Source organism: Gopherus flavomarginatus, chromosome 5 (genome assembly GCF_025201925.1).
Source record: "Gopherus flavomarginatus isolate rGopFla2 chromosome 5, rGopFla2.mat.asm, whole genome shotgun sequence".
Lineage (NCBI taxonomy): Eukaryota > Metazoa > Chordata > Testudines > Testudinidae > Gopherus > Gopherus flavomarginatus.
Window position 1 is genome coordinate 94,931,633 of NC_066621.1, and position 26,124 is coordinate 94,957,756.

The 26,124-nt window shown below is 41.9% G+C and overlaps 1 protein-coding gene across 6 annotated transcripts in view; it reads right to left on the reverse strand.

Annotated features, from left to right (window-relative positions):
• NUMB (NUMB endocytic adaptor protein) overlaps positions 1 to 25,837 on the reverse strand; it is a 130,362-nt gene extending 104,525 nt beyond the window's left edge. For 4 of the 6 annotated variants that reach the window (XM_050957139.1, XM_050957136.1, XM_050957138.1 and 1 more), the window contains exons 1-2: positions 25,777 to 25,830; positions 14,557 to 14,658 (exon numbers count right to left, since the gene is read on the reverse strand). The gene's annotated coding sequence lies outside the window, so the exon portion shown is untranslated. Of the gene's footprint in view, positions 1 to 14,556; positions 14,659 to 25,598; positions 25,708 to 25,776 lie in introns of those variants that run through there. The other 2 variants (XM_050957132.1, XM_050957135.1) reach the window with 2 other exon arrangements.
• Between the last annotated feature and the right edge of the window lie 287 nt (positions 25,838 to 26,124).

A 26,124-nucleotide genomic window follows, 5' to 3' on the forward strand; every position in this document is an offset into this window, starting at 1 on the left:
TAATTGTTTTGGTCCTACAGTTAAAACCAAAATACTCTTCTCTTAAGAAGACTGTTTTGTCATTGACCATCTGTGACACTCTGAACTTCGGGGGAACGCCCTGCATCCCCATGTTTATCCTTATAATACGACTGTATGGTATCCAATGCAAAGTTTGTCATGTCAGGTGTCTTCGGAAGGCTCATGATGCACTGAGCATTGTTGCTACCGTAAAGTTATGGGTTGTAATTTCATGTATATAATTATGAGGCTGAAAATGTGTCCTCATGGCTTAAAATAAGCCCGGGCAAAAAACTTTCCAGGAGCAGAGGGGCAGTTCACACCTCATCAGGGCATGTACGGAACAAACCCAGCCCAGCCTCACAGGAACAAAGGACACTGGCCAAAAAAGGATCTGTTGGACTCTCGAGTGAGTCATCCCCCTTCCCTTGCTCAGTTTGGGACTACGATGAGGTAATGTTCACCTGACTCTGAAAGAAGAGAAAGCCAAGAAGGAAGAAAATATGATAAAAGGGAGAGATGTTTGCCATGCTCTCTCTTCCACCTCCATCTACAGACACCACCACCAAGCGACTGAAGCGCTGATCAAAGGGGAGCGCCTGGCTGAAGGGCAACCAGCCAGCCTGCAGTGAGAAGCATCTAAGTTTGTAAGGGCACTGAAAGTGTGAGGTCAGCTTAGAATGCGTTTTGCTTTTATTTCATTTGAACAAATCCAACTTCTTGTGCTTTGACTTATAACCACTTAAAATCTATCATTTGTAGTTAATACATTTGTTTGTTTATTCTACCTGAAGCCGTGCATTTGGTTTGAAGTGTGTCAGAGACTCCCCTTGGGATAACAAGCCTGGTACATATCAAATTTCTTTGTTAAATTGATGAATTCATATAAGCTTGCAACATCCAGCAGGCATAACTGGACACTGCAAGACAGAGGTTCCTAGGTTGTGTCTGGGACCGGAGATATTGGCTAGTGTCATTCAGTTGAACAATCCAAGCAACGGCTAGCCAAAAGTGCTCACTCGAGTAGCTGGGAGCAGCTTACATACCAGAGCCTGTGCGTGAACAGTCTTAGAGTAGGGGTTCTCACAGGAGAGCAGAGTAAGGCTGGCTCCCAGAGTCGAGGATGGCATGACCTAGCAGATCACTGGTCCAGATAACACCAGGGGAAAGTCACACCACCACTAGTCCCAAATGGAAGAATCCAAGTGCCAAAGTTCAGTCAAATCTGCTGGGTAAGCATGATGAATACACAAATACTCTAGCCAAGAGCTTAGCGTAAGAGTGGAAGAACTATGGAATTCTGTTCCAGGATACGTGAGGGTACACTCAGAGACCAAGAGGGGGACAGATGCAGCGAGCCTTGCAAACGTGACCATCATAGTGATTTTAATCTACAAGCATAGGAAACTTTAGGAAAGTAGTCAATTATGTCAATTTTTGCAATATAGGACAATAATTCTCTAGGATTTATGAGATGCCAGCCCAAACTCATTTTCATCTGTGACCAAAGCTATGGATTTGAACTGAGAAAACCCTGCATCAAAAAACTGATTAGAAAAAGGATAGTTAACTGAAAGTTTCCAACATATTATAAACAGAATATTGTTCATTAAACTTTTAAAAGCTAGGAATTAGACAAAAATCTGTCAACATGTTCCATTATTCAGTGAAAAACACACTCCCCACCATCTCATTCCACTGAATTGGAGAGGAGACCACAACACAGAGATTTTTACAGTCTGACAGAAAGATGATGAGAAGGTAACTCCCTACATTGCATAGTCAATAGGCTTTGATATATTTAAACCTCCAATAGCCTAATATATCTGGAATGAACAGCAATTTAGTTGGATCTTCTCAGAAAGCAGGTCAGCTCCATACAATAGCCACAAGCCTACCAGTCTTGCAAGTTACACTCGGACTAGACCAAAATGTCCATGCACAGTGTCAAAATGAGGCTGAAATCCAGCATTGTTCTCTGGATTAAATATTTTCCTGCTGCAGTCTGAACCTGCCTCACTTACAGCCTGCAGAATATTGCAACCCCAACCATAATTGGGCAAACTTTGAAGCCAGGGTGAACTGCTCTAGATAGACAAAGCTGCTATTTGCACTATTCTAGCAGTTGGTCCAATAGAGCTACATAGATATTGACGTGATCAAGGCAGATCCTCACAGTAGAGAAGAAGTAATAGCTGTTTAAGATATTTGGTAGTCCTTCTCAGTTCGGTGTTTGAAAACTCAGCACTAGTCTCAGGAAACAATTAGGTGAAATTTACAAGACATATTATACCATTTAGCACAGAGAGCAGTGCAGATCGCATTGTGGGAAATTATTTTTTTTTGGTTACATTATCAATGCAAGCCTTTCAAAAATTAAACTTGAATACTACTGTGTTACTTGGTTTTAGAAAAATCCATGTCAAATAAATTAAAGGAAATGAAGGGAGAAAGTTAGATGGAAGACTGCATTAGTGTGCCCATGAAGCTGGATTAAAGTAAATGAGACTTCATTCCTTTTATTGTGTTACTAATGCTATTTCTGAAACTTAACCTACAGTGCAACTGTGCTTAAGTAGGGTGTAGCTTCCAATATCCACCTGAATGAGGCAAATGAATGGAACTTGCTGGAGATGAAGTAGGAAGAACTGGGGAAATTTCAACTGCCTTTAAATTAGGTAGCATGATGAAAACCCTGATTTGCAAAATGTGCACACAGAGTTTTGTAACCCACTTTGCCAGTGGGTTACATTTCCCTCTACATATGGGTGCACAGAGGTTATGTCTACACTTTGAGCTCAGGGTGCAACTCCCAGCTCAAGGAGACACACTCAGATTAGCTCTCAGACCTAGCATGCTACAAACAGAATGTATCCTATGGCAGCACAAGCAGCAGGATGGGCTAGCGGCCCCAAGCATGTACTCACCTGAGACCCTATGCATTTATTCGGAGTAGCTAGCACGTCCCACCAGTGCAGCTACACTAGTTTTACCATGCTATCTTGATGAGAGCTAGAGGGAACTGCACTCCCAGCTTGAAGTGTATACATACTTATATAGGATAAAGAGCCTGCTTCTACTACCAAAAGGAAATGGGTCCATACTATAGGTCTGCAGGTTCAAAACCTGCTTATGCCCATCTCCTCCACCAAATGGGGAATTTTTATGTAAGTCTCTCTCTGTAAAATGACCCCTAAGTGTAAAGACCCTGTAATAATAGTAATTGTTAGTAACTTTACATTGAAAACACTTTAAAATGAATTAGGATGTTGTGTTCAACATTTGTTTTAGTGTATTTTGAACGGTTTGTATTGTTAGCAAGCTGTCCCTTTGAGAACAGTGTGAGCTACTTAATTGTATAGTGTGATGGAAGCTTTGCCCATACGTCCAGAGAAGAGAAGATCCTGTGCATGTAAGCTCCAAAAAGACAGACCAGAATTTAGTAAGCTTGTCTTTCCAAAAAGCAAGTCTTATTCTTGAAGAAGAAACATTAGCACTTATCAGGGACCTGGATCCCTCAGGATGCTACTAACAAGTTACAGCCTCTCTCCTGGAGATCACCAATCCAGCCCAACTCAGAAGGATTCAAAGCTGTTCCCATCTATAGGGCATTTGGTGGGTCTCAATTATACCTCCTCAGTTAAACTTTGTCCCATGTCACCACACTTTGTAATAACTAGCAGATTCAGACAGGTAAAGTCCTGCAAGGGCCACAGAGACTGAACTGACCCAAAACAAAGTTGCCCTGCCAGCACCACCAACTCACAGGAAGTTTGTCCTGCTGCCAAGTGTTTTTTATTTTACCAAGGCTGTCAAACAACCCCTTTCACAAGCAGTAAAGCCACACTTTGAAGATGAAGTGTCTATAGCTATATGCAAATTTACCAATATGAAAGTTAGGTCATTAATTTTCATAAATTTGTCACACATGGAGCTACTCAAAACCTGGTATCTATACTTCAGAAGGTGAGAGTTTCCTCCTAAAAACCTAGCTAATTCTTTTACATTCTGGATATTTTCAAGAAATCCCCCATCATTGCACCACTAAGTGGCAGTAATGGTAGAATCACTACAGCAGACTGGTGGCCACTATTTTTACTACCATCATACAGACCTGCTCAGAATTAGAGGGCAGTGGAGTAAAAATGCAATCAGCTGGTCTGTACTAATGCTTATCTCATTACTGCTACTTGTAGAACTGCACAAGTGGGAAGTTTCCCCAAAAGCTGCTGTGTTAAGGAATCTGAGGTCCTAAAATAAAAATACTATTTTTGACTCTTTCTAAATTCTAGGACTCAGTAATCTTTTGAGATAATGAATATCACAAGTTTTAAAACTTATTTCCTTTTATTATTTTTAAACTTTCTCCCTGTCTGAGTTGAGAGGCAACATTTATTTATATAAGCAGGACTTAAAACAAGGTCTATTGCACTTTCATATATGAAATTTCAGATTGAAAAAATGTTGCCAATTTACAATTTTGATTCCCCAGCATTCAAGAACTACACCACTTGTCTGGATGGTCCTAACCTCGATGTCAGTTAAGCCATGGACTGTCAAACTTTCTTTCTGAGGCCCCACTCAACATGCTATAAAAACTCCAGAGTGGAGCAGAGAGACTCAGGGCTCCAGGCCGGGAGGAACCATTGGGTATATGCACAGTTTGACTTTATTTTGGGGGGTGAGGGGCACGAGAGCCGGTGGGACTCAAGCCAACTCCACACAGTTAGGTCCACGAAGAGAGTGCCACCTTCACTCCCTGACTCACCTCAGCAGGCCACCCAGCCCATTTGAGTTGTGTGGGGAATGCAACCGAAAAAATACAACTCAAAGGGGACTCAGCTCAGAAAGTTTGAAAACTACTCGGTGCAGGCAGGAGGTAGCTATGGGCTGTGCGCAGCAAGGGGAGGGGTTGCTAGAGGCTGTGTGCTGGGAGAGCTCCTGTGTTGGCAGCTCCCCGAGGGCTCTGCCAACCACCAGAGTCAGGTTTCCCCACCCCCACCACCCCAGCCAGGTAGCTCTTACTGGCTGCCTGAGCAGTCAAAGGGGGCTGGGAGCTGAGAAGCAGCTGCAACACCGGGCACCAGCAGCAGATGGGGGAATGCCAAAGCTGCACACTCCATGGCACCAGCAGTCAGAGGAGCACCTGTCCTGCACCGCCTGGCTCTGGTGTACCCCCTATAACCCAGCCAGAGGACTTGCCTGAGGGGAGCTGGGGTAGAGGCAGAGCTCTCCCAAGACTGCCCCACTCTGGGTAAGGCACTTCAGTTTGAGGGGGCAACACCCTATGCTCCCCCCCCCCAACCCTGCCCATGGGCTCAGGGCTTCAGTCCCTTGCTACTCCCGGCTTCAGATAGAAGGGAAGAGGGGGACCACCACGGCTCCCGGGTTCAGCCCCACAGGGAAAGGAGAGGCATTGCGGCTCGGGGCACCGTGTTTCATTTGTGGGGCCCTGCAGCCTCCCTGAAACGGCTCATGGACCCCCAGTGGAGAACTGATGAGTTAAGCCGTAATTGCAGCGGAGTTTGAGTTTCCGACATACCTTAACCTGATGATACAATATTTTAGGAATTTTACATGGTTAATCATGCACACTTAAGTTTATTGGCTTAAAAAGCTTCAGCTGACATGACTTGAACTAATCACAAGAGTAAACTTGTATGTAGGTTTCACAATTAGTCTTGACTCAAGTAATTTCTCCCATTTGTGATCCAAAACACAGATCTTAAAAGCATCAGGGTAGATCATGACTTCTGTATCCATTAACCATGATCTGCAAAGCTTTATTGAAATAAAAGATAACCCTTATGTGTCAACATTTGTTCAAGTCACCCAAATAACTGTCTTTTTTTTTTTTAACTCCTTGAAGTTTGCATTTTGTATACCCCTTTTTACGCTCACAAAATAGAAATATCAAAGACCTCATAAACACATTAACCACAGAATAGTAGTCAGAGTTCCTAGAAGTCTGAGATTTTGCCTCCTATCACATTCTGGGTATGTCTTCATTTCAGAGGCAACTCAGATGACTGACACGCAGGTCCGAGCACTCAGACCAGCCTAGCCCAGGTCTGAGCAGCCGTATCTAAATTCTGCATCCTGAAATGACAGGACTTCTGGGCTCCTATCCCATGGTTCGTGTCACAGTAACCTGAGCCACTCTGATTCTTTCCCAGTGAATTGTGGGAGAACTTGTCAGTCCTTCTGGGCACATAGGGGAATTGTGGAAAGGCACTGGAGGACTATCAGCAGTCAAGTGATTTAACCTACATCCTTGCTGAAAATTCAATGGGCAAGTTACCAACCCAAGTGAAAGGAGCACCGAAGCTTTACCTAATGCCCCATGATGGGCCAGACAGCTCAGATTGAAAGCACCACTAAACTCAGGTGAGACGGTTTTGTGCATGGACAGGAGCGAGGTTAGGAGCAACATTCAAATAAGAGCCTGAGTTAACTCTGTAGACAAACACTTAAATATTGCTACCTCTCAGTACAGGTTTAGTAAGCAGTGACAGTCCCTCAGGTTTCCCTAGGAGTTTGGGGTTCAGAACCACTGTTTAAATTAAGAATAATAAAGATGAGGGTTTTGACAGTGGATTTTCATGGGTGATGAGTCAAGCTGAAAACATTAATAAATTTAAAAAGCTTTGCAGGTTACCTTTAATGAGTATTAGACATTGTCAGGACTGTTGAAAAACTGAACAAGATAGAGGAACCCCCCAAAAAGTTCAAAGATCCTTCTAAGTTTAAGTTTTCATTTTAAAGGGTCTCTAAGCTTTTATCATTTCAAACTTTCCATTATAAACTTGGACACATTTTCATCTTGCAAACATTTTCCAGATCAGCACAAAGGTGTAATCCTTAACCACAGTCTGACTCACCTAAGAGGTGCTGCAACCTGAACCAGAATTTCAAATTCATGTTTTTAAGTGAGACACTTTGAAAAATGAAACTGGACTCAGTGTATTTTTAAAAATTAATTGCCTTGATATTCACTGCATTCTTCGCTACCTCAGATAGTCTTTTTACCTATCCATTCTTTGAAGTGGGACATCTGGCAAAGATGTCTTAACAACAAAATTTAGATCTATCCACCACCACGTTATCCTTTCAATTTGTCCTTTGCTTAAATTGCTGCTCAAAAAGTTATAGCACCTGCACCTTCCCCCCGACATCTGGCAGATCTCTGTAATTCTCAAACTTTAGAACATCTGTAAAACTAAGCTCAGGTCTAACTGTGGGTTTTCTGTTTCCCTGTCCAAGGTGGCTTGCACTGGTACAAATCAAAGTACACCTCTACCCCGATATAACTTGACCCGATAAAACACAAATTCGGATATTTCACAGTAAAGCAGTGCTCGAGTGGGGAGGGGCCAGGGCTGCGCATTTCAGTGGATCAAAGCAAGTTCAATATAACACAGTTTCACCTATAAATGCAGTAAGAATTTTTGGCTCCCGAGGACAGTGTTATATCGAGGTAGAGGTGTACCTCCTTTTGTGCCCAAGCATACGCTATTTTACACAGTAAACACCTTGCTGACTTAAGTAACTGAGTTATATGGTAATGCAGAATTAACTGGATAAATTCAAGATGACAATCCTGGTTTTGGCTCCTATGCGGGGGAACATAGCTAGAGTTCTATCAAACTCAGTCCATTTTGATCAATTTCACAGCCAGAGGGTTTTTAAATCACCAGTAATCAATTTCACATTTTCAGATCTTTACATCTCAAATGTCATGGTGTTGTAACCCTGAGGGTTACAACTCAAAAGGAGGTCATGGGGGGAGCTTGTAAAGCTGACATGGGGGGTTGTGGGATTGCCACCCTCACTTCTGCGCTGTCTTCAGAAAGCAGCAGCTGTGGAGCTCTCTGCAGCCAGGAGAGATTCCTGGAGGTGGAGGTGGGTCTGATCTCCCCTGTGCTGTGGGGAGCCTTCAGCTGCTGGGAGTCACGGAACTTCCTGTGTACCTTTCCTGGCTACAGAGTTGCGTCTGATCTCCCCCCACAAGAACAGCCTCCAGAGGAAGTCCCATCCTTCCCCAGCCTGGCGGAGAAGCAGCTGGAACCCAGTTAACAGTAGGTGGTCTCCGGCTGGCACACCTCCACCCCGCCCCAATCCTTCAGTAGCTAGATTAGCAAAATATCATCACCCTCTATATCAAACCAATCTACTTCCTCATTAGGAATATAATTAAATATAAACCCTGTCAGAATTTCTAGATCAGCTGCATTCACAGCAAAAAATGTGGAAACAATTAAAAAAAGAGTGAAGCTACACATTTCAAATTTTGCTTTTTGTGCAATTCTGACTTTCCCAATATGCAGCTAGAGTAATGACTAAGCATTACTCTTTAGAAAATAGACTATGAACTGTGTTAGAAAATATAATGCAAAACTATGAAGGATAAACAACTAAGTCTATAAATAGGCAAAGAAGCAAATGCAATTAACACGTAAACATCTTGAAGTTTTAAAAAACTGATTCAACCTGATAAATGTTTGCTTCATACAACATCAGAGCAGAAATTTGTCAGGAGTACAGATTGAAATTAAATGCTTCTTTCGCACCTAACACACATGATGCACACTCTGTAGAGTGTGCAATTATGATGTATCATACTTCTGCTTCAAGTGCTAAAATTGATTAGCACCTCAAGAAAGACATTGCCAACTGCTCCACTAATAGAGAAGTTAAGCCTTGAAAGTTTCAAAGCTAATTAAAACCAAGTAAGCTCATTTTTGCCTTATGTATCCATGCCAGAGCTGTTTAAAACTAACAATTGCTATGCATTTCAGAAACTCTGTCTCTACTGGCAGGTCTTATTGCCAAGTAACAACCATGATATAGTCTACATCACATTTGCTACTAAGATAAAAGTTATTTGATAATGATGCCCATGCACTACAGAAAAAGGGCTATTACATCAAGTGTTTACCTGTTGCTAAAGACCAAGAGATAACTTAGGAGAATCTTACAAGATTTGATGCAGTCATTTGTTATGCTTACAAAGCGGTTATTTTTCCATCTTCTGTCTAATGAATTGGAGGTCTCAGAGTTAAGCATTAGTTTGATTAGCTGTGGCACTTACAACAACAGCTTCAAGACAGAAAGGAACAGAGAAGGACTCCAACAGCTGACCCTATGTAGATGGGCCAAGACTAGAAGAAGAATTAGAGTTTATTATCTCTAACAGTCAAATGGATGCAGCAATCTGAGCCATTTTATGAACTGACTGCAACACGACAAAGTGTGTTATACCCATATATCCTTGGGCACATTTGAGACTTTCAATTGCTGGCTGCTAGCCTTTTCTAAGCAGAGCTCTGACTCAGCTCCTGTATCCATAAAGATTGATTTCAAATTGGGGGGAAAGGTTTTAAGATGAAAATTAAGATCATCAGTAGTATTAGGATAGCACCTTGAGGCTCCCGTTGAGATCAGCACCCATTGTGCTAAATATTGTACAAACACAAAAGAAGAGGCAGTCTCTACCATTAAGAACTTTTTTCTACTCAGACATAAGAAAGAAATGAGACAGACAATGGAAGAAAGGATTATCTCCATTTGCAGATTGAAGTGACTTCCTCCCAGGGCTTGTCTACACTTAAAACATTACTGTGGCACAACTGTAGCTGTGCCATTGTAGCACTTCAGTATAGATACTGCCTATACAGACGGGAGGAGTTCTTCCATCAGTATAGGAAATCCATCTTTCTCAGAGGCAATGAGTAGGTCAATAGAATAATTCTTGTTCGATATCTAGTTTTGATGCACTCCAAATAATTGTCCGGAGCAAGTATTTAGACACATGAAACTTCAAACACAAAAACATGACATTTCAGTGATCATACCAGGCAGGGTGAATAGGTCAGGCAGTTATTTTAAAGCAAACCCATGGACCACCTCTGTTCGGTCTCATGTGTGTCAAGTCCAGCAACTCCTTACATGGCAAAATGGTATTAAGGAAGAATTTATTAATTTTTAGCTGTCAGTGCCAATTTAGGAGAATGAGGAAAAGCCATCTGTGACACCCTGACACCCCAATATTCACCACTGTCATGTATGTAGGATATGTCTTATACAAAGTATGCCTTGTGAAGTATCATTCTAAAAGTCTTGATCTGCTAGATAGTAATATCTCGTTAGATTGTATGTACTATCGTTGTATGCGAAGTTATGAAGTTTGGGTAAGTATGTGTTACTGAAACACGTGAGGTTGAAAATACCCACAAGCAGCCTTTCAGGTACAACAGTAAAAAGGCTAGACAATGTTAACGGCTTATTGAGAAAATGCACACAAGCACAAGGATTACTCCAGGAAATGTGTACAACAGAAACCTCTCAGAAATAGCACTACACAATGGAAACAGCTTGACCTACGTCACAGCAAAACAGCTTTCCAGCAAGTGGAAAGATATAAAAGAGGGGAAATGATGACATGGGGGGAACCTCACTCTACCTACAAAAACATACCTGGAAACACCTGAGAAATAAACTGGGGCAACTGATGATCCTCAGGCTAAAAAGATTCCTAGCCTGTAAATGAAAACCTGGGAAACCCACGCTGAAAAGCCAAGGCATCTTATGCCTTAAGAATCTGCCAGCCTGTTTATAACTCAGGGTGAGAATTTGCTAATTCATATCTTACCTATCTAGTATGTTAAGATCAGTTTGAGGTTTTGTATATTTACTAAGTAATCTGCTTTGATCACTTATAATCATTTTAAATCTATCCTTTTGTAGTTAAACTTATTTTATGTTTTAATCCAAACCAGTGTGCATTTGATTAAGGTGTCTGGGGAAAATCTCAGCTTGGTTATCACAAGTGTGCATGGTCTTCTTTGTATTGAGGGAGAGGCGGATCAGGTGTTAAACCCACATACTGGCCAGATTTGACCAGGGCAGGATAGTACTGCTCTGAGATCCTAGGCTGGCGGTTAGATAGCCCGCATGTGACTGCAGCTGGGTATATCCCTGTGTGAATGCTGGTGAAAGTGAAAGCTTGGAGGGCTTTGCAACTTGTCACATCGGCACAGTGTGAGAGGGAGCCCAGGCTCATGGTTCAGAGGGCTCAGTGGCACCCCACTTCCAGGTGGCACCACCCGGGGGAACCTGTCACACCATCATTAGAAAGTGGAGCACCACTTTAGAGTTCAAAAAAGCCTGTTTTAAATTAGGGGTATGTGTAAAAAGTGATTACAGTTTGTGTTGCACGATCAATATTAATATAACTTGTAACAGCTCGGTAGAGTTTTGGCTGAGTATAGTTTCAGTGAACCATGTCCAATATAGGTCCAGTAGATGTGATATTAAATACATCCTGTACTTGCTCTCAGCCATATGGTTCATCCCAAAGTAATAGAAAGAAAATCTCTCTTTGCTGTATACCAGTGGTTTTCAAACTTCTTTTCTGGCAACCCAGTTGAAGAAAACTGTTGATGTCCATGACCCAACGGAGCTGGGGATGAGGGGTTGAGTGTGGGAGGGGGATCTGGGCTGCAGTAGGGGTGCAGAAGTATGTTTTCATTCTTGCATTCTTGTGCATTTGGCAGCATGAGGTACCTGAGATTGCTTAAATCCAAAGAGTCAAAGGAAGCTAATCTGTCTTGCAAAGCAGTTTGTTTGCAGCCAAAAAACCTGAACCAGAATCGCTGAATGGGTTGGTCACAAAGGAGTACTGAAGGAAAGAGTTTCCCTCACTGAAATTATTTTCAAGATTCTCTGAGAGGATAGTCAGGTATTTGGTTAGAGCTAAGATGACCTTTCACTGCACATTCTCATCCTGACAGCTGAGGAAACTGACCAAGCTTGTTAAAAAAAAAAAAAAAAAAAAAAAAAATGAAAAAGTCCTGTTCTTCTCATAGATGCAGGACAATGTCAGCAATTGTCATTCTGAATGTATTAAATATTTCAATATTGTCAAATATCATTTGCTGAGGTTTCTGAAGCTCTAGATTCAAGGAAGCAAGCTTTAGTAGAAACTCTTTCAAAAGGAGCACACAACCATGTACTTCTGGATCTTGCAGCTTTTGGGACAGTTCCAGTGAAACTATGTTAAAAACCTCAACGAGCTCTTCCTGGAGCTCAGCCAGCCTCTGTACACTGTCATTAAAATTAAGGCAGCAGATTGGATTATAATTCAGCAGCACCTTGTATCTCGCAGCCAGATTTGTATCTCCCTTTACTGACACTGCTGGCTTTGACAGCATTGATGCACTTTTTTACTACGGATTCAACCTCATTCATACTTTTCATTGAAGCCTTGCTGGCAAGTACTTCCTGGTGGGCAAAACAGTATAACAAAAAAAAGTTTGAGCTTTCTTGGAAGCAGTTTAGCACCCCTACTCATGTACCTTGCAAAACCACTGCCCCAGCAGCTGTCAAGCTGTACAGATTGTCAAAGTGAATGGGGGCACTCCTCCACTCTCGCCTGAAAAATCCATTTGCCAGTTGGTCTGTCACTGAGATTCAACTGACATAAAACACCTTCAGAAAAACCAATGGCAATCACAGTAAAAAAAGAGAGCGCATACAATTATCTTGGGATTCCTCGTGACATTAAGGCTCTCATCCAAGCACAGGCTGTAGAAAGGCTCTCAGACTTTTTCAGCTATTTCATTTTGTAGAAGATTCACTAGATCTCTTGTGCTCCCTCTGTAACGTGTTATTGCTCAGTGGTATCTCTCTACAAGCATATTTTCTGGTTGTATGGCCAGGACAATTTTCTTCACAAATTCTTCGTTGCTGAACGGTTTCCTTGCTTTCCCCAAAAGTGATGCAACTTTAAAAGTAGCCATTTGTATATAATCTACTTTACTCAAAAATCCAAGCCATTATTGTCTTTCAAACTCTGTTTTTGCATCATTTAACAGCTTGTGCCTCTGAAATGCCCCATAGTAATTCTGTTCAACTTCTCCTGTATGAATGCTATAAGGACATTGCATTGTGTAAATTTTAATTTGATGAATTTCTTTCTTACAAACTTACTCAGAAACTGAATCAGATGGCTTCAAAACCACGAAACTGCATTTTCCACTGGTCCTAAACGTTTTTCTTCTTTCCATGTTCTGCTTTCTTAGCAGCAGGTGGCTCCCTCTGGGACAGTCTCTGTATTACGTTCAGGGTCATTTTCTGGTACTGATATTTTGAAAAAACGTTTGATACCCATTCATGTTTTTAACTCTCTCACCTTCTACCACGAACAAATCTCAACCTACCCTAACACCATGCAGTGATCTTGCCAACGATGTTGGTCTGTAGTTGCCTACGAAGCTACAGTAGTATGAGATGTAACCAGTAATCAGCCAATGAATACGCTCTGTGACTTGAAAGAAAGTCTGTGTAGTTCAGTTCTGCCTGCACTGTACCATAATACTTAGAAGAGAATGAGTGCGTATTATGATTTATGGCATTTACAAGACATTTTTAATACTTCATGTCTCAGCAATTTTGGGGGCACTTTGGAGACTGTGGTGGCCACACAAAAAAACTGCTGGGGCCACGTTTGAGAAATGCTGCTCTAGTGGCTAGACTATATTAAGAGTTTTGCCATCTTTGCCAGTCTTTACCACCTTTGAACCAATAGGACTGGTCTTTTCAGTTCAAGCAGTAGAAGATCATACGGGCACTACTACACCTGCACGATCATTAGTCTTCATAATTTTCTCTGACAGAGAAAGAGAAAATTGATCCAGCTCTGTAGAATAGGCTGGGTAGCCCACTTTTGTTCAGACAGGGAAACTAAAGTACTCTACTCTACCAAGGACTCTTAAGGCTAAAGCATCTCCCCTCTCAGCCTCAAATCTGATTAACGTATGTACATCCTTTTCTCCAAAAGAATATTATTTTCCTTGTAGAATTAGACATCTTGAACCTGTCCCCACAACAGACTGGTATCTGTATTCACTATACACAAGTCATGTTCCAGAGACCCCTTTAACGGGTGATTCCATCAGCTTCCTTGACAGAAGAAAAGATGCTTCAGGTGCATATTCTCCAGAAGTGAAAAAAAAAAAACAGAAAATTCCAGACTGTTAAAAAGTTACAGGCCTGGCCTTTAGATAGGTTAGTGGAAGACCCCTGTAAGTGCAGTGATCCTTTTGTACAGTGCTGTTTTTCTGAGAGAGGTCCTAAAAAGATATTCAGAGCTTGCCATTCTCCTAAATCAAAGGCTGCCTTTGACCATTTTGACTCAGACTAAGAAGCCATGTAGTAACTAGGGACGTAAAATTTTAAACCATAAGAATTATCTTACTGGTTAACCTGCCTTAATCGTTAACCCCCAGCTGGGAGGAGCAGCCCTAGCCGGCCTTTAATCAGTTAACCGTTTAAACAAAATATTTTGTAATTGTTTAAATGGTTAACTTTTTAAACATTTACATTCCTAGTAGTAACCAGGATTCTCTATTCCTTTCCACAAAGCTAAGACAATAACAATAACCAGGTCAAACGGGGTAGGTCTAGAACCCATGAAATACTCAACATATTTAATGAGGCCAAGCAAAGGTGGAAGTAGGGCTACATCTAATAAGTTACAGACCAAGAGTTTCCTACCTCTTCCGTGGACTTGAGTGGCCCAGACAGGTTTGTAAACTGCAGGAAGCGCAAAGCACAGGCACTAGTTTCTGAGATTGTCTCACCTGATGGCTCAAATTCCTGTGAGTAGGAGACACAAACAGACCCAAATAGCTCTCTGCAATTTAGAAACTCCCTCCCTTTCCCTCACCTCTTGGTTTATAATATATGGAGATACTGGAAGGGACCCTGAAAGGTCATTAAGTCCAGCCCCCTGCCTTCTCTAGCAGGACCAAGTGCTGATTTTGCCCGAGATCCCTAAGTGGCCCCCTCAAGGATTGAACTCACAACCCTGGATTTAGCAGGCCAATGCTCAAACCACAGAGCTATCCCTCCCCCCACCTCATCTTCCTTCCCTCATATGTAAAGTGACATTCTAATCTCTTTCAGAGAGACAGAAATTATACTTTTGTAATTCAGTCCATGGCAAGACCAACCAGGAGACAAAAAATGGTCTCATGGTTAAGGGAAACACTCAAGAGATCAAGGTTCAGTCCCTGGTTCTGTTGAAGACTGTGTAACCTTGACCATGTCTCTTAACCTCTGTGCACACATCATAACCATCTGTAAAACTGTGAACACTTAGTTTACATGGATTTTGGGTGGCTAAACTGGTTAGTATTCGAGAGGTATTCAGATATTATAGTGATGGCATCACACAGACACACTGAAGGTTTAGGAAGAAAGTGGGTATGACTGAGCTCTACAGCACCAAAACAGTTCTGATAGATCAGCACTTTCATTTATCACTTACATGGAACGGACTCAGTTTGATTTATCTGAAACTAACAAAAATACTGCTTTCTTTGAAATCATATTTACTGCACTGTCTCCTACTTTTAAAAAACATGGCATTGTAAATAAACTTAAGGCAGATATAAACTATACTAAATTTTTCAGCATGAGCAAAGTACACTAGTGTAGACAAGCCATTAGTGTCTTGTCTGTCTGGATCCTGATTACTTTGAAAACCTTTTCTCTTGCATGTAAGTGTCATATCCACAGAAGCAAGAGTCCGTTATCTACAGAGTAGTGGAATACAAGCAGTATTTTAATATAATTAATGTATGTTAATTTAATTTTCTGCTTCTGACAGTGTGCAGTCATGTGAGGACACTGTCAAGAAGTTCAGTCACGCCCATGTCAATAACTTTATCGAAAAATAGTTTTCAAACAGCAAGTGTCATTTTTGAGAATCAGACTTTGCATTTTTAAAGTTAAAAATTATTTCTGTTGCATTATGCATTCATACAGCAGACAGACATGTTCCCTACCTGAGAGAGTTTACAGTTTAAATATTTTTAAAAAAAAAAATCCACCATTTCACCTAAAATAAATTTCTACCAAATTAATCTTACAACCTTTCACTTTGCATTGATATTTTTCCTTGGAAGGCCTTGGGCAATTTTGAGTCTTGGTACTGAAAGAAATTCTAGTGACCTTTCATTACCTGGACACCATAACCCACAGACAACCTCTGGAGTTTTCTTTACTACAACTGGATCCATGGTGAAGTGCTGAGGCTGCTCAAATGCAAAGAGAAAAACTGAAGAATTCTCATGATGCAGTACTTGCCTATGATCTCAACATGTATATGTTGAAGACGTGTCTTATGTTTTAGGTGGGTTTACACTAATATCTCAGTTTAATGAGGAATAGTCTAAATTTCCCATTAACCCATTCAATATAGACTATTCACAACGGCAGTTCTCAAATTGGGGGTCAGGACCCCTTAGGGAGTTGTGAGTTTATTACATAGGGAGTCGCAAGCTGTCAGCTTCCACCCCAAACCCCGCTTTGCCTCCAGCATTTATTATGGTGTTAAATATCGAAAAAAAAGTGTTTTTAATTTATGGGGGGGGGGTCCCACTCAGAGGCTTGTCTGTGAAAAGGGTTACCAGCACAAAAGCTTGAGAACCACTGATTTACACATTGCCATGGGGCCTAAAGGCCCAAAGTCAGATCAGAGTCTGGCCTCATACATACTCAATTCCAGCAATATATTTAATCTAGAGCTGCTATGCTGTACTCAGTTATTCCAGTTTTCCTTTATAATATTGCCTGTATTTACCAATTACACAGTGTAGGTTCCAATTTCAGTTTTAACAAACACCGAAGTGTATACAGACCGGGAGAGTACTTGATCTGATCAAGTATGACAGTGCTGAAGAAAATTAGGCCTGTTAGAGATGATTATTCAGGATGTTTACCTGAATGCAACATTTTTTTATTATTATGATCATAGTTCCACTAAGATAAACTCATAAGCATACAGTAATAAAAATCAGAATGTTAAGGCCTGGGAGAGCCTTGGAATACATACGGTTGGCCACCTGTTTGAATAAACTTTTCTAACTTATTTAGATAGCAAAACTAACTTTAACTGGCCCACTCTCTCATGGCACCACTACATTCAAGTTAGGCACTATGTTTCTCCACTTCTCTGGGAAAGTTCTTTTATGTATTAAAGTTAACTTTAATAAAAGTGATGATTTCTGGATGACTACAACACAATAAATACCTAATTTATATCCATCTTTACAGACAACTTTCCTAACAAAAAGATTTCCATATGAATGACAATGTAGGAAGTGGTTTGACTAGACAAATTACTCCAAGAGGAATGGGAATAAACGCACAAGAAACTCTGGTAAAAAAAGATTTTATGCATATATAGTGGACATATATGCATCAGCGGAGTACTGCTGTGATCTGTACCAGAGACTACAGACTGTGGGATAACACAACAAAGCATCCTTTGGTAATCTACCTGGGGCTTCTTTGTGGAAGTGGGTACACCCAAGAAAAGAATTATTATTTATTCAGTACTCAAAGTACACTCACCTAAAAAAAAATCAGCATACCTGTCCAGTTTTTAAATATTGATAGACACACCTGGTTTAGTAAATATGAGCAGTCAGTAGTTTCACTCAACTTAATAAAATTAACAGAAATGTGCTCTGGATAACATGCTGTAATATAACACCACCATGTTAAGCAGAAAGATTGGATTATGGTATATTACTGCACAATGTTTCTCTTTAAAAAAAGGCTTTGGTTGACATTTACTTTGCAGTGATTTTCAACCTGTTAAAAGCTTCTAAATAAGCTGTTACAAATATAAAAATCAGTTTAAGTGGATGAAGTAACAGTGATCTAATTATAGTTGGAGCTCACAGGACAAATAATTGTATATGAAGATGCCAGTTTATGAAAAGGTACAATGACAGCATGTAAACAAACTAAAACAACTACCTGTACAGTAGGAAAACACAATTCTAAATTTAAAAAAAAAAAAAAAACAGTACTTAAACATTTGCTAGAATAATAACAGCAAAAGGCAATGCTGCAGTCACTGACTTCCTTCAAACAGTAGTATTTATGATCCAAATATGTACATTCTGATCATATACTGAGGCTTAAACTCAAACACAGCTTATAAGTCATTAGACAACTAACTACAGAACCATATGGAATTCATGTATGTGTTCATTTTTGGTCTCTAAACTCATCCCTGGATGTGTCAGATAGTTACCTACATAAAACAGATGCAATTTTCTGTACGCATATTTTGAAAGAAACAAGAAACATGAACGGAATTCTAACCTAAAATACTAGTAATACTCCCATACTATACAAACAAAATAAATTCTCTCTAAAGTACTTACTTCTACAGTATACTTACTGATGTTTAGTAAAGTCATTTGTCACATCTTCTCACAATTGAAAAATAGATAAGAGAACAGAAAGTCTTCTAAAGCTGACTTGCAAGTTAGCCACAAAACATGGCAACTCTGCAATAGGAAATCTACACATCTACCCTCATATAATGATAACACACCAAGGATATTGCCCATCAAAGTGATTCAAAAGGATTTTAAATCAAAGTTAAGAAAAGTGAGCAAACCACAAACGCAACCTCCTCCCCTGCCAAAAAATACCTTACGTGAGAAATACTGAACCCTACAGCCACAAAACCACAGAAGTCAGTACAAGTCAAATACATACGAATCATGTTTGCATGAGAAAAAAGAATCAGTTGATTTAGTGATTTTTCCACAGAACTTAGTTCAAGCTCTTTCTGAGGAACAAAAGTGAAGCGGGGAAGGAGTGTAGCAAAAAGTCAATAGCAACCTGATCTGAGGAAGTTGTTTCTTACTTGGCAAGCCACATGCTTCACCTACATATTCTAATGATAGTAAGCTCAAATATCAGAAAAGTCCAAAACAGTTAAAACTATACAGCTAAACAACTACGAGGGACCTAAACTCCTTTTTTTTTTTTTTTTAAGATCTTGAGGAAAAAGTAATACTATCATGAATTAAATAGGTACAGAAGTAAAACATGAAAGTACCCTCGAACTCATGTTTCTATTGCAGCTTTTAACAAAAACAGAACTGTAGCGAGGGGGCCTCACTCCCCCGCGCTCCTGAGGGACATAGGCCAGAGAATGTGTGGCCACGGGCAGAGGCCCCGTCGCCTGTCCTCGCCCCCCCGGAAGCCAAGGGGCGGGACAGGAAGTACAAAAGCCCGGCCCCAGGGCTCAGTTGGAGGGAGGCGGCCAGAGAGAGCAGATGCTAGGGCCTGAGCTCCTGCTGGGCCCAGCCTACCCCGTGCCAGGTACCCGGAGGCGTACTGGTCTGACCTCCCCTGGGGCCAGCACTGAGAGGAGCCGACTGAGCAGTCCGATGCTCGGTCTGTGGAGGAGCTGCCTGGACCTCCCGACGCCCGGTACCCCGAGGAGTGGATCGGACCTTCCGACGCCCAGTACCCCGAGGAGTGGACTGGACCTCCCAACACCAGACACCCTGAGGAACCCATGGTCTGGGACGCGCCGGACGACGCTGGAAGAGGGCAGGTACCCAGTGAGGGGGAGGTTGGAAGTGGCCCAGGGGCAGCTGACCCCAGTCAAGCTGCAGGCTCGCCTGAGCCAATGGCAGTGTGCTTCGGTCAGGATTCCCCACTGTCAGCAGCGTTAACCGCTGCTAGGGCCCCGGGCTGGAACGCAGTGGAGTGGGAGGGCCTACGTTCCCCCTGCCACCCCTCCAAGGGTGGCAGACTCCCCCTGACCTGATGAGGCCGTCTCCACTTGCCTGTTGCTCAGCCCCTGCTGAAAGGCCTGAGCCTAGACTGTGTGTGTTGCCCCGCCCAAGGGCCGGGGTGTATTTGTGTACTATTCTCTTGTGCTCAACCCCGCAGCAAGGGACGGGCCTGAGGCCGAAGGAGTGAGGCAAGCCGGTGTGGCTCCCCTTCCCCCTCAAGGAGGGTCGAGCTCCTGCAGTGCTCTACTACAAGAACCAACTCACCAGTTGTGCAACAAGAGGCAATTTTGTATCATTCCTTTGTAGTGGGAAGAGAGGAATTTCTTAAGCCTCTACACAAAATTTTACTTTTGAAATGAATGGAAGAATGCCTCTGCAGACAGGCTATCTTCCCTCTGATCTCAGGAAAACTCCTCAAAGAAATTCACTTAGCATCTAGGTTAGCCAGAGCTACAAGTTGTCAACTGTTACTGGAAAGACTCAGGCCTGGCCTACACTAAAAAGTTAGGTTGACCCTGCTATATCGCTCAGGAGCACAAAAAATCCACACCCAAGTGACATAATTAAGCTGATGTAACCCGTTAGTGTAAACAGTGCTAGGTCAATGGAAGAATTCTTCCACTGACCTAGGTACCGCCTCTTAGGGAGATGGATTACCTGCACCAGGAAGAGAACCCCTTCCATTGGCATAGGTAATGCATACTCTGAAGCACTGCAGCTGTGCCTCTGTAGCTAGACTATGTTTAAGATTTCCAAAGGGGTCCGCACCTCCATTCAAAAATTTTATGGGTCCACAAACAAAAAATAGGTTGAAAACCACTGCTTTGTTTTCAAGTGTAAACAGGCAGTAGCACTGATTAGGCACAGGGAATGAGAAAAGCTGGGTTCCAAACCTCTCTCTGCTCTTGACTTGGCATGTAGCATTTGGAAGTCATAACCTCTCAGGGTCTGTGTGGATATGGGGAAATGGAATTTTTAAGAGTTATCTACCTAGCATGGAACCAAGGCTAACTTGATTAACAATTTAACACCTTTAAGACTGTTTAACTTTTTTTTTTTAAAGCATCATTTCTCTCCACCTACCCTCAATCTATTTAGTTTGTTTTGACTAAGAAAAGTGGTTGCATTGAGGTCACAATTAGCTGATGTGCTAGAAATTGCTTCTGGCCCAGTCCATCAATATAGAATTTCTTTCTGCCTGATGATGTTGTTTGTGGTTTCTAGATCGCAGCTGGCACGGAAGCCCAAGATAATTGGATATTATACAAAAACAGCTCAGTTTAATAGATTATCTTGGCATACAGACCAACACAGATTAGTGAACAGAGAAGGGCTGTGTTTAGGACCCAACACACAAAAAATCCCTACTTTAATTCTTCAAGAAAAGGTATGCTACCTAGGAACAATTCTGAGCTGTTTTATATATTTTTGCTGATAAACTTTTAGGCTAAGATTTGAAATTACTTAGATTTCACCTGGTAATCTGAAGACTGGTGAATTTGACCTTGAAGTCAGATCCAAAACAGTTTTCCAGCAATGCCCTAGATTTAATACTCTAGAACAGTGACTCTCCAACTTTCCAGACTACTATACCCCTTTCAGGAGGCTGATTTGTCTTGCATACCCCAAGTTGTACCTCACTTAAAAACCACTTGCTTACAAAATCAGGCATAAAAATACAAAAGTGCCACAGCACACTATTACTGAAAAATTGCTTACTTACTCATTTTAACCATATAATTGTAAAATAAATCTACTGGAATATAAATATTGTACCTCCATTTCAGTGTATAGTATATAGATAGAGCAGCATAAACAAGTCACTGTATGGAATTTTAACTTGTACCGATTTTGCTAGTGCTTTTTATCTAGCCTACTGTAAAACTAGGCAAATATCTAGATGAGTTCATGTACCTCCTGGAAGACCTCTGCATAATCCCAGGGGTATGCATACCCCTGATTGAAAACCATTGCTCTAGAATAACTAAGGTTTGTTTCCTCTCTAGAGTCTCAAGGAAGATAATTGCTTGGCTTCATACCTTCAACAAGAGAATTTAGACTGTGGCATTTGCAACCCCAATCAGTTGTTGGTGTACAGAGCATTTGTCCTCCACTACAGAAACTGCTTCCTCAGACATTTTTTTACTCACAATGCTCCAAAACAATGGGCCTGAGGGAGTGGACATAAGTCACTGCCCAGAATCAGCTTCTGCAGACGAGGTAACTCCAAGACATCAGAACTCTTCAGTCTGTTACATATTAAGGATAAAGGCTGACCAGCATATGAATACAAAATATAAAAGATGAAAAGCTTTTCCCAGATTGTTGACAGCTGACTCATGTTTTCATGGACTTAAAGGTCTGCTAAACAGGGAGTACATCAGAGAGTATGCTGTGCAAGTCCTGTAAAGTTACAAGCTTCTCCAGATTCCATGAAATGCCAGATGACCCCTAGAAACCTCACAAGTGTTAGTAACTTATCAGAACAAACTCTGAATCAATTAAAGTAAATAGGGCTGTGTCTCATGCAGGAAATCAAAGCAAGTCAGAAGTTAAAACTGGAAGAAAAATCTTTTCTAATTAACATCGGCTGTCTCTACTGCAACAAGTTTCAGCCCTAAAGTGGTCCCCGATGCACTGTGGAACTAGTTTGATCAAACATACTGGTCTTGTCTTCACCAAACATTAAGATCCTAGCAGACAAAGCAGTTATAGTTTTAATGTTAGAATGTCATGGTAAACCCTAGAATTCACCTACACAAGCTAACACAAATACTTTTGTCCCCTAGCATGGACATGGCTGTTACCTGCCTGGACCATAGGTTGTGCCCAAAGACAACTTACCAGATTTAAAGGGATATTTCAAAATACTTTACTTGAGTCCTTTTTCCAACTGACTGGATTTTCACAGAAGACTGAAAATGAACTTCAGACATTCTGCAAACCTACTATTTCAAAAAGGCAGAAGACTACATTAAGGCTTTGTCTACATTAGGAAAGTACTGGTTTTCCAGTACTGCATCAGTGCTGGATATGGAATGAGTACAACTGTACGCAAGATTCAAGAGATCTCACCATCACAGTGTTGCCAATTCTTGCAGTTTTAATCACAAGACTCAGAACACTGAGTGTTTTTAAGGCCCTAACTCCACAATGCAAGTGATTATACAAGAATTTCAGCTTTGGTTAAAAAAAAATTCTAGCTCTCATAACTGTAGAGAAGAGCCTGAAAACACAACTTGAGTGAATCCCAAAGGCTCAGAAACCAGAAGGCATATCAACATTTGCCATTTCAATCTTAGGATTTTTTTTTAGGGACCAGATGTGATTTTTGAATGCCTGGCGTTGGCAACTGCTACCATAGTACCATGAAAACCTTTTTGAGACATAGTGGCAATAAGATATCTGAATGCTGTTTACCCTATGACTAGAAAACAGGACTAGATACTTTCTAGCTTAGATGCACCATTTTCCACCTTTAAATTGAAAAGAGATGAGAAAGAAAAATAGTATAAAGGTCAAGCTAACATGCTAAAAAAAGCATGGACATTGCAACACAGGCTAGTGAACAGAGTACAAGAGCACATAACCCCCTGGGTCTGTAATCAGGTGGCTAGCTAGATCCTGCAGGCAACAGCCACAGAGCTATTTTTAGAGCACTAGCTCAAGCAGAGCAAGTTCATGGCTTGTCTCTGCCACCATGTCCAGGCTGAGCTAGAGTGCTAAAAATAGCAAACAGAGCTAGCAAATGTCTTTCTACCTAGGCTAGGAGGCATGCTCCCAGCCGCAGTATAGACAAATGCTAACACTGAGGGTTAAGTCAACCTAACTGCATCACACAATCCTGAGCAATATAGCTAGGTCGACTTAAGTTTTAGGCATAGACCAGGCCTAAGAGTTCAGGAAATAAAACTCTCAATGTGAAAAATGTATTTTGTGCAGGAACTGCCAATATAAACAAGTTTAAATTGTGAGTTCAATCTTTGATGGGGCCATTTAGGGAACTGGGATTTAAAAAAACAAAACAAAAAAATGGGGATTTGTCCAGCTTTGAGCAGGGGGTTGGACTAGGTGATCTCCTGAGGTCCCTTCCAATCCTGATATTTTATGAGTCTATGAAGTGCTTGATGCTAATTGCATTTCTTACTTAAATGCTTGAAAAAGCACTCTGTTATGTGATCTTTGAGTTTTGTTATAGCATTGTTCTGCAAATCAGAGGTTTCACTATTTTATTCAGTTATAGATTAAAGTTCAATATAGGAGGAGATAAGCAAAACTGTTCAAGGATGATTGATCTCCCACTCCTAATTCAACTTGTTTAAATTTTGTTCACATGATTTGATATCATTCAAATGCTTCTTTGACAGTTTCCACAGAGAATGGCCAATAAATGAAGGGATGGATAACCTATTTTGAGTGGGAAAAGTAACAAGAGTGCTGCTTTTCTCTGGTAAGTCGGTTAACCCATTTAAGTTTACATTTTATGCTATAAGCAATACCCAGAATAACATTGTAGCTGGACTGTATGAACTTGTTTCCCATTATAACTGTCTCTGTGCTGATGACAGGTAAAAGCAGGAAGACCACGAAACATTTAAGCAACCATTTGTTATAATCAGATAGTTAACAAATGACAGATTTGCTACACTAGGTTCCTGAATTAGAGACACTGAAATTAACCTTGGAAAACATGACAATGCACACATTAAACAGAAGAAATATAACCAGAAGCTCCCTTACAGTTTTCATAAAACATTAATGAGCAGGTTACATAAATCTTGAGGATTAGCAGAGTTTTAGATGACAGCTGCTGCAAGACATGTTAACTGTAGCTAGGGAGACATATCCTTTCATTCTTCAAGACTGTTCACTTTCATTAATGCCACAAAAAAATTAATTAATTCCTTGAAACAGAAGCTGCATTTAAGCCTTGACAAAGTTTCCAGTAGCTAACTAGTTAATAATCAAAGACATTACATCAGAAAATGGTGTTCATTTCAATATAGAGTACTTAAAGAAATCACAAATATTATGCACTTTGTACCTCAATTTCTGTTGCATTTTGCATTAAAAATAAAAATACCCTGTATTTGATTCTGCACTACTTGCAGCCTATTTATTACTTGCACACAAACAGGTGGCAGAAAAGAGTTAATGAAGTCAACAGCAATGCTCTCCCTTACAGGGGGACACACATTTTGAAATCTAGTCAGTTTTACATTATCTCACACACCAATATTTTTGTATCCCTCTCACCAGAAGATTTTAATCTCAGATTTATCAAAGCATATTCCAACCTCACTTCTTACAACCACAACCGCAGTAAGAGGAAAAGGGAGAGAGAATAAAAAAACCCAAACCAAACCAAAACAAAAACAACGTATTCATCTAGATTCAAACACAAGCAAGTTACTCGCCTTTTCTCTCCCCCCTACCCTAGACCTCCAGAGTCCCAAGTCCTAAAACTCAGAATCCAGAAACATTTCACACAGACACCACACACTGTGAGTGCCGGGCATAATAAGCACAAACCCTAAGAGGCGCCCCCCTGGGTAATCTTGCTGGAAAGCCCCCCCAGCCTAGAGATGGGCAGAACTCAGGGCCTAAAAGAAAGCCAAGTGCCAGGCAACCCTAGGAGAGTGAATCAGGAAGTTGAAACACTCCCAACTGGGTAACTCTTCTAAATAAGCTGATGGGTTTGGTGCCTGGGGACCGGAGACCGCGGCTGCCCTCCCACCCCCCTCCACTTCCTCCCTATCTCCAGGGGGCTCAACGCCCCTCTTCTCCCCCAAGACTCTCGTTCCCTCCCTCTTCGATCCCCCCCTTTCCTCAGGCTCACCCCCATCCCGAGGATCAGGCGCTTCGCCCCCTGCGCTGGAGCGCAACCCTATGCGCCCCCCGCCCCCGGGTTTTCAAGCCAACCCCGCCGCTCTCCCTTGGGAGCTCAGGCCCTCACCTCCCCCAGCGACTCTGGCCAACCTGCCTCGGAGTCCGGCCCTGAGCTCCCGGTCCCCGGGGCACCCCTGCCCCTTCCCGGGGCTCGGGGCCTCCCTCAGCGCCCCCGTCTCACCCTCCCTTCTCACCTCCGGCTTTGGGGTCCGTTCCTCACCCCGAGCCCACCGGCCCCTCCCAGTTCCTCAGGCCCTGCCGCTCTCACCTGCCGCCCGGAGCCTCCTCCCTTGCGCGCCGCCGGTCGCCACCAAGCAGCTCGGCCGCCCCCTCCCGCCCCTAACAACCAGTCCCGCCCCATTGCCCTCCGCGCCCATCCTTACATCCCATTGGCCTGCCGCACTGCAAATCCTGACTGTGATTGGGGAAAACATATGTCTGTCAAGGTCTCGACCCCACCCTACCCTCAGTATTTTATTCACTCTAGCGTTTGGAAAGCCCTACCTCCCTTCGCCTTTCTGATTGGCTTAAACTGTAGAGGCTGAGAGTTAGGATAGGATGGTAGGGATGACAGCTGTTGCGATGCACCCGCCTTCCTCCCTCCCTTCTCCGCAGT